The following is a 14,447-nucleotide window of genomic DNA, read 5'->3' as shown; positions in this document are numbered from 1 at the left end:
TTGATGCCAAGGACGCCGAGGAATATGGACGCGATTCCTACCACCGGGACACCGATAAAATGTTACTTTATCGATGCTTCCGACCTCGTCCACCGAACACCTCCAGTTGTCTCTACCCGGGGGACACGTTGGAACTCTTTTCGGAGCTGAGGGACCACACTCTTGGGGGAGCTCGTCTCTGGATACGATTGTTCGGACGAGATTTCAACCTTTTGCACTTGGAAGGGTCCTAATCGACAACTGGTTTAATTTAAATTTTCTACAGATCGAAGTATCTTCCGCTTCCTTCTCTCAACATCGAGTATTACCATCAGCGAAGACACTCTCGGGATATCCGTAACACGTTTCTAAAAGTAACCTTTATCATGTTCGAGAGACATCCGTTTTCCAACGATAAGTCTGGTGGATGCTCGAAGAACTAATTTCAATTGTTCTAAAAACAACCGTCTCGCGATTGACTTTGCAACCGGTCGATGGAAACACCGAGTTTTCAATTTCGTAACCTTTTTGCAATTTTCACGAGTCGTCTATGTCCTTCCTTGCCACTGAACTCTCTCTCTCTCTCTCTCTCTTCGGTCCTATCGTCGAGTCGTTAGTGCCTTCTGACGTATCGCGATGCGGCATCTCTTATTAGGAAATGCTTGCGCACTGTTTCGAAGGCGTCGTTGCATTTATTATTTATTATTAAGGCTGCGCACGCTCGACGGCATACCGTCAGCCCCGTCAGCAATGTGTTAACGAAGTAATTCTTCAATTGCTCCAACCTATCGCGCTCATAGATCGCGAATTCTTCAATTGCACCAACCCATGGGCGCTACTGCGCATCTCCTCGTGTATTTCTGACGTACATCGAAGAGACGCTTCTCGAACCACGGATCCCGAAGAGCCACTTTCCCCCGTCTCGTGGAGCTTCTGTCCAGACCTGGAATAAAAGCAGTCGATGACTCGAAGCTACTGTCCCCCCCACCATCATCGTACTGTTTCTTCTCGCGAATAGACAGGCAATCCTTGTTCGTCCGACGAAGAAGCAAAAGTGTTCACGAGCTCGTACGTGGCGCGATTCACGGTTGAAAAAATTCAACAATGGAACTTGATCGACTTCCACTGTAACGATGATAATTATAATAAACCGGAGCAATAATAATAATAGTTTACCGACATCGTCGGGAAGAAACTTATTGATCGAGTTTAACGGTGAAATTTAGTCGAATCTGATCATAGAAATGATGGTAATAAAAATAATAATTTATCTATATAAATGGGAAAGACTACTTCTTACGAAAAATGTTGTTTAATATTGATACGATGGAAAGGAAGTAGTATGAAATAAACTGAGATGAGATTCCTAAGGTCGTAAGTGCTGAACGTTTAAACGAGGTAGAGGAGTTGTTAAAAAAATAAAAAGTTTGTCGTGGAATAATTGGTATTTAAAGCAACGGTACAGCAACTGATCTCGCGTTTCTATCGAGTTCGATTGTTTAAAACGTAAATTTCAGAAGATAAATATTTGGATTTGAATTCCTATAGACTCTGACCGAGTAGTGAAAAAAAGACGAAGGTTGTCTTCTGGCAAATGAAGGAATAACAACGCGCTCGCTTCGCAACTCTCGGTACGTGTCTGCACGATGTAAGCTCTCTCGTTTCTTTCGAGCGATTTTTAACGAGTAGGCATATCACAAAATGCCCGATGATTAAGTTGTTGGTGGTCTGTTCCTCGTCGGTAGACACTTTCTCCGTCGCCCCGCCCTTTTACCCTGGGAGGTCTTCTTTCCGAGTCGATGGTCTGTTTACTGTTTCCCATTTCGTTCAAAGTGTAAACTCAGCTTACCAGCTCCCGAACATAAATTTTCCTAAATGCGAGACCTCGAACTCCGGCCGTACCCTTGACCATCCCACCGATACCATTTCACCAATTACAAAAGCATTTTTAACACCAAGAATAGCCAACGATAGCATCCTTGGGAAAATGTATTCAAATTTTTCGTTCCTTTTCTTTTCTTTCTTTTTTTTTTTCTTCAACATCAAAGCCAACAATGTAACCTCGACACCGGGCTAACGAAGGTAAACATTCCTACTCCTATCATGCACGAACCCTCCTAGATAAATATTTCTATTTCGTCTGAATGTCATCGTTGAAGTCCTGCGTCATCTAACCCTTGCGTCATCCAAACTCTGTCATGATTTATTATAAGCGGATAAACATCGTCGACGTACTCTTGCACTTTATCATCTCGGCTGAATTATTAATTCTAGAGCAACTGCGTACCAGACTTTTTTTACTTCCTTCGTAAAAACAAACTTAACAGAACCGAGTTGACTCATCACCTTCGAAATATTAATATTCAGAGCCATTGTTTTATGAAAATTAATCGTTCGTTGGCTGTTAATATTTTACCATTTGTTTGTATTCTTTTTCTGCTATATTCTGCACACACTGCCAACCACAAAACACCCGTCCCGATTGCACTCTTTTTATAAGAGCGAGACCATTATCGTTCCCATCGGTACTCTGTACTTTTGTTACAATTTCTTCGCAAATCGTTTACGAATTTTTTTTTATACACAATTTCGTTCTTCCTTCTATTCGTGGAACGTGTTGCCGCAACTTGGTCGGAAAATTCAAAGACAAACCGTGGCTCTATCAACATTCGAGGTTATGTTTTCGAACACGAGGTTAAGTTTCACTGACAGCGTTTCTTCGTTCGCGTATTTCTTGTTTCGTATTCTCGTTTCTCCGCTGCTAAACTTGCGTGACAAAACCATACGACAAAAAGAGACCGTTCAATCGTTGAATCATTGACAGTTGCTTTATACATCGTTACTTCAACCGGTGAATATTTACCAGTTCGTTTATACACCTATCGGTGTTTCGTTCGATCACCGAATAGCTGTACGCTCGTTCCGTCTCGGCTATTGTAATTCGAAATTCGTATTTCCCTATTTCGTTTCTAACAATTTTGTTCGTCGCAATAAACACATTATTACACATTTATTTCTCAATAAAATAATAAAAGTTCGAGTAAACGCAAACACACGGCGGAAAATACAAGTCGAGATACCAAAATGCGTTACCTGACCCCGAAATTGTCACGGCGGTAAAAAAGCAATCCCATTGTCTTTGAAACTATCCGCAACGGTTGAACTTCCCCGTAGACAGGGGGTACCTATCCATCGTGTTCCGTTTAACCGTGAAACGGACTCGGATCTGCTGTCGCGTAAAGTTACACGAACGTATTTAATTCGAAACGAGTGTATTTATTCTCGGGGACGCAACAGAGGCGACGAGACCCACTTTCGAGGTTAAGTCGCCGCAGGGAACGGTTTCCCCGAGCGTTCATGCGGGTATTCGAATCCCTGGAACTTTTCTGTTATCTGTAGCCAGGGGTCTAGGGGCGCGGGAACGCGGAATGGTCGTTCTTCCCGGGCAGCTGTATCCCTCGTCGGTGTCTCCAGTCAGAAATTAACCCTTCTGAACGCTCGAGCCTCTCGCCGCGTTTACGAGGACGGCCGACAACGAGAGGAAACGTTTCTACGAGGCGAATCATCGGTCGACAAGTGATGGCCACGAGCACGTGCACGTGTGCACGGCCCGGTTATACACACGTGTACACGTAGCAACGTATACGTATAGTCGTGTAGACGCGATGTGTGCGGACGTATCGGCGGGCATACGCGCAGATGGGAGAAGGCGAGGCATAGTGCAACCGCACGTGTGTACACTTTACATATGTATACCTTGCACACGACGTATGTACACTGCGTAACGCCTATACGACAGCGGGCCGCGCCTAACGAACCGAAATGATACCTATCCAGTAGGCGTCGCGTGTACGTATACGAGCGGGACGCGCGCTCGTGCACCCGCGTTGCGCACACACGCAACGTGGAACACGTGTCGCCGCGCAGCGAGAAGAGAGCAGCAGGCTCGCTTAATGCTCAGGCATTAACGCTAATTGATGGATTGTTTTTAATATTTAACGCTTCGTTTCGTCTCCTTCTCCTTCTACCGTCGTGTTACCCCGGCGCTGATACTCCTCTTTCTCGTTTTCTCCGTCTTTCTCTCTGTCCCGCGCACGCCGCCTATAGAGATCCGACCGCTCTCCATACGTCTCGCCCCTCGTACCACCGCGCCCGTATATCGGCCCAGCCGCGGCCAGCTGACCACGTTGTACCTACACACGCTCTTTACCTTATCACGGACACACGTATACACCGTTACGAGCATCGAAGCGCCTCGTATGCGTCTATCGCGCAAAGCAGCACGAAGGCACGACGACGACGATGACGACGACGAGGAACCCAGGGGGGAGAGAGGTCGACGATGACGACGACGACGACGACGACGACGGTGACTGCGACCAAGCAACAGAGGAACGAAGACGACGTCGACGACGTCGGAACAACGCGATCATACGCGCACGCGTGTGTGTGTGTGTGTATACGTATTTATATATAGGTATGTATATATGTATGGTAGCGAGAGAAGATCGGTAAGAGCGAAAGAGGGAAAAAAGAAGGAGAGAGAAGAAGCCTGTGAGATAGCCATGCAGCCGACACATACGGTAGTCGCAGATCGGCGAGGCAGACAAGGGACTCGAGCAAGCAAAATGGAGGGCAGGCGAGCGTGGAATATAAAAGGAGGAACGTGAATTCATATCTCGTCCGGGGGATCTCGCTGCTTTGCTGCTGAGAGACTGTTTTCGAGGGACGAAGAGAAAGCGGCACCACGGTTGAATGATGGAGAAAGAGGGAAACGGTGAAAAGGGTGAGAGAAGGGTGAAAGAGAAAGAAGGATTAGAGAGCCGAGAGGCAAGGAAAGACTGCGAGAAGGAGAATGAGAGACTCGAGAACAGCCGGTCGTGGTCGGTATCGTATCCGTCGCGAGTGCGACGATGACGTTCGAATATCCCACGATTAAACCGAGAGAGAGGGAACACGGTTGCGGTGTTGGGGCGACCGAAACGGCGATCCTTTCGTAGCGTACGGAACAAGGACGGACGATCGGTGAGGTCCGCGCGGACTGTGCTTCGTGGAAACGAGGCGGTGCGGACCAATCGCGACGCGACACCGACCAATCGGGCGCCGAGTCACGAATCCGCGCTCGACTACTGCGTCGTCTCATCTCTCACCCGGGCCAGTCGTCCCCGAACCACGCAAGGAAGTAGGCTCTTTTGTCTCGCGAAGCTGTGAATACACGATGCGTATACACAATGGTCCCTGCTAAGGGTACCGCCGTGTACTCTGCCGTGTAGGCAGGTGAGAAAGTACGGAGAGAAAGAGAGACCCCGGGTACAAAATTCCCCGAGTATTCGCTGGTATTACCATGGATATAACGTGTGGTTTTTCGACTAGGTTTTTAGAGAGCGTTCCACGCCACGATGATATAAACCGTGCACAGATTAGTTCCGATTCCGGCATCGCACGGCTGTTTGCACCGAGTGTAAAATTATTCGTTGACCTCTCTATCCGACGCCGCCTTTTTGCCTGGATACTCGGTTCGGTTTTACGCTGAATTTAGACGTCGTCTAATTGTAAGCTCGGGTTGTAACGCGGTTCTTTATCCGATCGATCGGTCAGGCTTCCCGGAATACGATCGTTCGTGAAAAACGAGCTTGCAACACCTACGGTGACACAGCGCCGCGCTGCACGTAATTATTCGGACCCGTGGGCCAGGTTTCTTCCACTTATATATACCGCTGTATCGGTAACTTTATCATCGGAAGATGATTGTATCCTCGAGTACCGCCGGATCGTAAATAGAAAACGAACCGAAATTTATTCCAAGTTTATTTAAAGATTATTACACGCAACATGTGTGTTAACATCCATTACTATGCATCTTGAAATATACCTATCGGCGATTAAAAATTGTAATCGCAGTTTGCTCTTTTACTCTCGTCGTATTTGTTTGCCGATTTCTCCAAAGCTATTAATGTTGGTATTCTCGATGATAAGAGCCGTAATTCTTTCTTCGCGTTGTTGTTATTACCGATAAGTAATATTATTAGAACCGTATCATGGGACTTGGATTCCGGTAGGTACGTCGGTGCTCCGAAACTTCGTTACTTCGAAACATCAATGTGGTCGGTAGATTAATTTACAAGTCGGTATTTTAGCATCCTAATGCTACGTGTGTATTAATACACCATTCGGTTAGTACCCTAATACCCCGTGGGACTTCGTAATCGAATACAAGAATATTCAAATACCCACGGTATTCCGATACATCAATCTCCCGAAATTCCGATATAGAAATACTATAATTCCCCCGTATTAAACGAAACCCATTAACCGTCTTACCGCGTACATCGAACATCGTACACGAGAACACCGAACGCCAACTATCCTGCGTCAAACGTTAGATAACTATCGAACGAAATACCGCGGCGGCAGTCTTCAAATATCAATTTCTATCTACGAAACGATAAACTCCGAACGCTCGAAAAATCTTCGATTTTTAACCAATAAAACGTTCGAACGTACTCTCAAGAAAAATAATAATTGCCCGTCTCCCGACCTTACGAGAAAGAAAAACGAAGAACGAACAACAGTATCGAATACCCGAGACGCCTGCACTTGCAACGCGGTCACGTACATCGTATACACGGTCGCCTCGGGAAAATCTTCTAAATTTCCAGTTTCCCGCGGTATCCTTCGGTGTCGATAATTTCGACGTTTCGAGCTCCGTGGATCTATTAAAATGGAACCACCTCCCGCATAATTGACTTTGCAGCTGTTTCTGGTAATACGATTACACTCACCCTTGTACGCGATAAACGATTCGTCGACGCGTATCCTCCAACACGTTCCCATCCGACCGCGACGTTAAACCCTCCCCACTCCTCGCCCCTCTCCCCCCACCACGTCCCTCCGTCCCGTGCACCGTCTGTCTGTTGTCCCGTCGGAACGGAAGACGCTCGTGTAACTCGTAATCGGCATCAGACGCGTGTTTGACTTCGGCTGTGTTCGGTTTATCCGTTTTCCCGGGCGGCCTTCGATTCTCCTCGCGTAACCGGGCCCTTATACCCGTAAAAGCGGCACACGGGCACGAATATCGCGCAAAGCTTACAAGGTGGACCTTAACGAGCGTTTCTAAAAGCCTGCTGCGTCGGGGAGATGTTTTCTCAAGGTACGGAGAATTAGCGTACTTAAACCGTTTACAGGCAGATTACGGGAGACACTACCGTTGCCAGTGCGCATGCGCGGACACGGGACAGAGACGCCGAGAGAAACGGAGAGAGCGAAAAAGGGAAAGCTTCCCGCGATAGCGCTTTACGATCGTTAATCGCGCGTCAGCGGACCAGTCGATCGGCGACGATCGAGCTTCGACTTCCGCCTCGCTAACGAATCTACGGGGATTCTCGGCACGTTGGGAACGAAACGAGAAAAAAAAAGAGAAAGAAAAAAAATCACCGTCGCGCGGACAAGAAGTTGTTTGCAGTAAGTTAACGTTTCCCGAGCCCCCGCCGATTTCTACGCTACGCGAAAGTATTTCGCCGTGGAAATATTCGCCGCGTTTCGGTTCCGATTGGTTGCCAATCGAACGTATTTTTTTCTTTTTTTTTTTTTCTTTTTTCGTAAATTTACGCCCCGCGAACTCTCGCACCGGTGAAAAATTGATTGGACAACCGCGAGGTACGCACCGAGTGTTCGATTTATCTGTCTGGAATGTATCGAACAAGCGTCGACGAGAAAACACGAAGTCGCCCGTACGAGAAAGCACGGACGACTTCGCGTGGTAACCGAAAAGCACGATCCGGAGGAAATGTATACGACCGGGTGGAGGGGATAAAAAATGTCCCCTCGGCACCGAATAATTTTCTCGTCAATTCGCGATCCTTCGGCCCGATCGTGATAAATGGAACACCCTGTATATTGAACACGTTGTTACGATTTTTACGTAGGAACTTTATGAACCATTAAATCATATAATATATGCGGCGAGCCGCTCGAAAGGACGCGCATAAATATTCCTGTCAATTTTAAAGGAAAATCTCTCGAGAGATGGCGCTGCGCGACCGATGATTGCGGCGATATAAAGGTTAGCTTGCTTCTTTTTTTTGCGATTACATTTTTATTTCTTTTTTTTCAAAGATATCTCAAGGACACCGATGGCTCTCTTTAAAAGTCGGGAACCAGCTCCGTTTCCGTGTCCTTGCGGGCAATAAAAAAAAAAAATTAATTCAACGGCCCGTAACAATAGGCCATTCGGATCATCCTATTGAAACAGATGTTTGGAATAGCAACCTTCTGCATCGATCAGCGGCTTTTGTGCGATTTTGTTTCGTAACTCTAAGATTAATATCGACGATTAACGCCTTTGTTCGTCGCGAAATTATCGTCGACCTTACCGTGACGTAATCCAAAATTAAAATAACATTTCAGGGAAATCGTACTTTCTTGTATCGTAAAAAATGTACAATTTACTTTGTACGTTACCCGAATTCAACAGGAAATTTCAATTTATATTTTACCGTGCAAATTCACGCATTCTTCGCAGAAATCTCAATACACTTTCTCTTATTCGAGGATCGTAGCTTTCGTATGAATTCTAATTTGCAATGTTAAAACAACGTGCGCAAGTTCCTTATTTGTGATTCTTCCGTCGTACAATTTAGGCTTTGTATTCTTTGCGTTACGTACGATTCTAAAAGTGACTCGACACAGATGGCCGGGAAGGTTTCGTTAAAAAAAACGTCTACCGGTACCGAGCGACTAACAATATCGGTAATTGTCCTTATATCACAAACAACAATCCTTACCGTTCCAAGAATGTAATTGACATGTTGACGTGTTCCTGGACACGACATTCGTGACGGTGTATTGTGCCAGGTTATTCAATTTGTCTTTCTTCTACCTGGTAAAAAACTCCAAAGAAACTATGATTAAGAGAACACCTTGAATCGTGTGTCCTCGAAATATGAAAAGATGGAAACGAATTACCATCGGGAACGATATTTATATCTTCACGGTTGCCGATACTTCCGACGCGTCTTTAAAAGCAACAAAACACTAACGCGCCATGAATTGCAAATATGTTCGACATCTGTGGATCATAGTGACGTAAAAAAGTACGTTTAAGCTGTTCTCGGCGTTTTCGATTCAGTCATTGCGCTACATTGTAAGTGCGTAATTATACGGAATGAAACATAAAATTGAAACGAGTCATACTTCCGTTTCGACCGACGAGCTAGAAGGAAAAATCGACAACGGGAGGGGAGAGAAAAAAATAAATAACACGGTTCGATCGTTTAGAACGTTCGTGCTTCCTTTTCGTAACTTTCTACGGCCACGAGTGCAATGATGCATCGAAAAGTGCAATTACCGGCTCTTTCCCATCGAAAAGAGCGAGAGGTATACCGTTTCTTGCGCGAATTGTTTTTCTAGACGAGAATCGGCCAAACAGTATCGTTTGAAAACGTGTAATAATTTCATAAAACGTTTCAATTGTTTGTTTCCGTTTGAAATACACGTAGCACCGAAACAGATCGAATTTAACCGAGTTTACCAGAATTTTCTTCCAGTCCTCTGAAATATTCGTGTATCGTATCTTAGATGTTAATAACGAACAAACTTCGTTTATCCTGCTCTTGGATTGTCACGATCGAGTCCCGAGTTTGTAAGAACACGAGAGACAACGCTAACCTCCTCGGTTTGTCGATCGAAAACGGGAAAGATTTTCATTCGCATGAAAATGTCGAATATTGAATAAAAGATGAACTTTTTATCCAATAGTCGTTGAATAAAAATTAGAATTTAAATTATCCAATGAAAATATTTCGGAAGGAATAAAAAGTTTCTCGGCCAGATCGAATAAACGTCGCGAATAAATCGTTGTTTATACGTGTCGTTGTTCGAACGAAATGTCGAACTTGGAGAAACCTCGATAGTTGCGTGCGCGGATCGGTGAGCGAAAGAAATTGTAACCGAACGCGAAATACCGAGTAACCAAGTGTGGTGGATCGTCGATTGGTATTAAACGCCTTTGTTGCACGGGACGAGAAAGTTACGTAAAATATGCACCACGGTCGAAATATATTACCAAACTCTAAATACTATAATACCAATCGCACACGAGGCGCTGCATACCGAATACCAAGTTCAAACAAGTACCCCGAGCACCGGGGATATATATTGCGGAGATTCCTTCTTATCGAATCGAATAGCCCGATAATCGCACCTATCGAAGTTCCAACCATACTACGAGCGTACGTTGCACAGTGCCTCCACAGTTTCGTCGTATCCGTAAATTTTTCGCACGATCTCGGCACGCATCTGAAAGCGGTTTCCAGAGCCGTGAAGCATCAACGCTCGCTGCGAAGCACGCAGGCTTGGTCAGCTGGCTGCCACCGGCTAGACGGTGTGGTCGGTTCGCTAGCTCGCGCGCGACCGCTTGTAAATTATCAGCGGAACGAGGCGCGTATTATCTCGGGGCGAACACTCGTCGCCAGCCTCCGGGGCGCGTTTCCATCGGGCGTGGGTCCGGTTTTATCAATCGTACCGACGACCACGACGACACCAAATTATTCTGTTTATCGAACGAAAACGGTCTCAACAGGCGCTCTCGATACGTCGTTTATCTGCCCCGGTTCGCCGTATTTCTGCCTACGAATATGTTCCACGATCCCTGTCCGTCCGTTTCTCTTTTTCTCCTTCGTGTCTCTTTATCGATCGTCGTCCTTTTTTTTCTTTTTCTCTTGCTCCGTTTCTGGTCCGCCGGTACCGTTCGACCGGCGATTTTCGACGTTGTCCGAGCGCCCGTGGCGCGAGTCGAGGGGTAAAGCGGGACGTGGTACGAGGGAGGGAGATCGGCGGTGGTGGGGGGAGCCAGGGCTAAGCGAACGGTCGGGAAGTCAGCAACGTGACAGAAAGACACGAGCCGTCGCAGATACGTCCAAGCATCCGATCGCTGGGGTTCTCCGGCCCCGGACAAATTATTAATCCCGAAGTCTTGACCCCTTTCGCCTCTTAATCCGGATAAAGAGAGATATCTCGCGCCTTCGGGGACAAAAGGAGAGACCGAAGTGGTCTCGACGACCCTATCCCCTGTTTTTTGTCCCCCTCCTCACTCACTCTCTCTCTTTCTCTCTTTCTTTTTCCTTTCTCGACTCTCCGCGCTTGCGGACTCGCTTTCCGTCCTCCTTCTATCGTCGTTCCGTCCTCTCAGACACGAAAGGTTTCTTTTTTCGCCCGGTTGTCGTTTCTTTCATTCGTACCCCTCACCCCTGGCCCCTTCAACGGCAAACCCACCCGCTACCACCACTGCTGCCGCCATCGTGGCGAGATGGCGCGTCGCGTTTGTCTGCCGCGACTTATATTGGCTTTTTAGGTATCCGTGAGATCCGGAGTACACCGGGGAATTCTTGTTTCCCCGTTCGCAGATTTCCTGCTCTCACGCTTTCGTTTCGCCGTCGGGGTCGTCGGGGTGGTAACGAAAATCCGACAGGATTCTTACGGAATATGCGCACGAGACCGCCGCGTTGCTGCACGAGACCCATCGGAACCCCAATCGCCGCGTTCAGCGAAATCGGTGCTGCCCGCTCGGAAAGGAACGACCGATGTTTATTGCGGAGAAACGATCCTCCCGTGGCACCGAACGAATAAAAAAATTATTGAAGATATCGTAGAAACTTGTAAACGTTTCGACGATAATTTATCGGGGGGTCCCTTGCTACGGTAAATCTACGAATGAAAAAAAATCTTCGTAACGAGAAACTGGAGAACGAGAAATAAACGATAAGTCGTAAGATAGGTTTCAATACCGAACGAAATTAAGTTCGAAAGGTTAAGAAAGTATGTATATATATATATCGTGCTTGTGCCGACTGTATCGATTAGTTTCTTTTTTGTCTGTATCAGAAGCAATCGTTTTACCGCACAAATGTTAACAAGTACCTTGTATCTCCCGTGCATTATGAATGTTGAACCCATTTTTCTCAACCGATTTAATTACAGACGGTCGTTTGCGATGGTCGTTTCGGGGTGAAGTTGATTACTTTAATGATACAATTACCGTAATTGGTCGTGTTCGAAATTTTCACGTCGTAGGAGTGGCTGTGACCGGGTTCTCGTGAGATTGTGAAAACCTAATCGATTGTATACCAACGATAATAGAACGATGTTACAATGGAAATTGTAGCGATTAATTGCAACGATGTTAAAATCGGTACAGGCTGCGGTAAAAAGAAAAAATCTGGCACAGGTACGTGTATCGATCGGAACGAGAGGGTGATATTTCTTAAAAAATAATAAATACTTCTTTATCCGTAAGTTTCGCCAATACTGTGGGAAACGCAGTTCTATTAGTTAAAATTTTTCAACGGTTGTACAACTTTTTCCAGGGATTACGTGAAATTTAGTAACCGTGACTTTTGAGCATACCTGCGCGAATGGTTGAACTCGTGCTCCGGAAAATAAGAAACAAACGAGTCCTTCGGTGAAATATCGGAGAAACATTGGCTACGAAACGCATTAGAGCAGATACCGTAGCAAAGAGAATACATACCCGTTGTATTTGCGTTACCGTCCATAGGTTTCGGGTCGCTGGTTTAAATTTCATTTTGTCACGGGTCTCTCGGCATTCGAAGCGAAGATACATTTCCTCAATCTTTCCCTCGAATGTAATTTGTAAGGAGCTTTACGCGGGACACCGGGTGTATGAAAACGGGCGCGTGCATTGAAAAATATGCTGCGGCATGAATTCGATAGGAGTATCGGATAATCGAATGAAAAGTCCAATGAATACTCGAGGAAGATTTTATAAACACGGTGAAACGGTACACCGATCGACGCTGCACGAAATTGTGTAAGAAACCGTGAAACGTTTCACGATGAGAAAAAAACCAAAAACGGTTACTCTCGTTTTCAATTTTTCACGATTGTTCCGTTTTTTTCCTAGAACGTTTCTCGTTAAAAATAAATTACACACAATCGATAAACTTATATTTACAAAGTTACGTAAAGCGAGAAGAACAATCGAAAAGTTTAGAAACGTAGAAATTTCTAAAAAAGAAATTCCAAGAAGATCGAAAACGATCGTTGAAACGATGCAGAAAAGGCGTGGCACGCCCCAACCTCGATAACCGTCGTATCCCACGAACCTAACCTCGAATTCCGTCCAAGACACCCCGAAGAACGGACACTTGTTACACAACGGGTGAATGCTCCGTGTCCGCGTTAATTATTTAAATTAAACGACACTCGAATTCAACGAAACGATCGAGCAAAGGTTTCTCCGGATCGTTGATTCCATTGAATCCCGGGTGCACGCGATCGGGTCTCGTGGCAACGATCTCTCCTCTCCCGGCGCGGTACCAAATCGACCGAAACTTTATCGCGTCGGGCACGCGAAACCAGCGGAAACGAACCGGGAAGAAAAATCGCGAGACCCGACTGGAGAGGGAAAGAAAGAAAGAAGGATAGTATAAAAGAAAGAAAGAGAAAAGAAAAGAAGTGGGAGAAGAGAGGGGCACGCCTCCTTAATTAAGCTCTCATTCTTCCTGTTTCCCCGCGGAGAGTCGACCGTGCGTCGCGTTTATCCGGTACGAACTCCTCCCGCTACCAGAAGCTCCTCCCCTCTCCCACCCCCCTCTCGGCCCGGATCTAATCGTCGAGATACATCGGGGAAGCTACGTGTAGTAGCTTGTTCACGGATTGTTTCGTTCCCTCGTCCCGGTTCCCTGTGGGAGAGCGGCTGGAATCGAAGAGAAACACACCCGGCGACGAGAGACCGGGCCTCGGCGAACAGTTTCGATGGAAACGAAGAAGAAGGAGCTTCGAGGACGAGAAAGACGCGACGCGACGCCGCGCGGCGAGACGGCTGGAAGGACGGAGACGAGGAGGAGGAGGAGGAGGAGGAGGAGGCAAGAGATGAGGAAGACACGGTGGAGGGGGCTGGAGAGGGCGTCCGTTGATTAGAGGGGAGCATCGAGCGATTAGAACTCGCCGACACAGGAGATAGAAAAATCCGGTATTTAATTAAGCTCGTTCCCCCCCTCTGTCCCGAAGCCCCCACACCCACGCGGTTTCTGTGTCACGCGCGGCTGTGTGGAACCCGTGTACGCGCGTACACGCTACACACGCTGTATCGTCCCGGTCGAGTCCTCCTTATTGCACCGAACACGCCACGCTATCGGCTCGTGTTAATTGCTGAAACGCCAAACGATCGTTAATCGCCTTCTCGTCGTATCCAGCCTGGCCGAGATAATTGAACGTTTCGAGGAGCGACGCGATCTTCGATCCGGTCCAGAGACAGAGACCGAGATGGAGAGAGGAAGAGAGAGAGAGAGAGAGAGAAAAGAAGGGGGAAGAGGTACCGGGCTCGCGTCTATCCGGAACGCGTTGAAACGCTTATTTAAATACGTTTCGCCAGGAAGAAGTCAGCCGTGAACGAACGAACGAACGAACGAACGAACGAGCGTAACAATAAAGCGACGAGCAACTGGTTC

The sequence above is a fragment of the Ptiloglossa arizonensis genome, chromosome 11 (genome assembly GCF_051014685.1).
Source record: "Ptiloglossa arizonensis isolate GNS036 chromosome 11, iyPtiAriz1_principal, whole genome shotgun sequence".
NCBI classification, from domain to species: Eukaryota; Metazoa; Arthropoda; class Insecta; order Hymenoptera; family Colletidae; genus Ptiloglossa; species Ptiloglossa arizonensis.
This window is presented reverse-complemented; position numbering follows the sequence as displayed.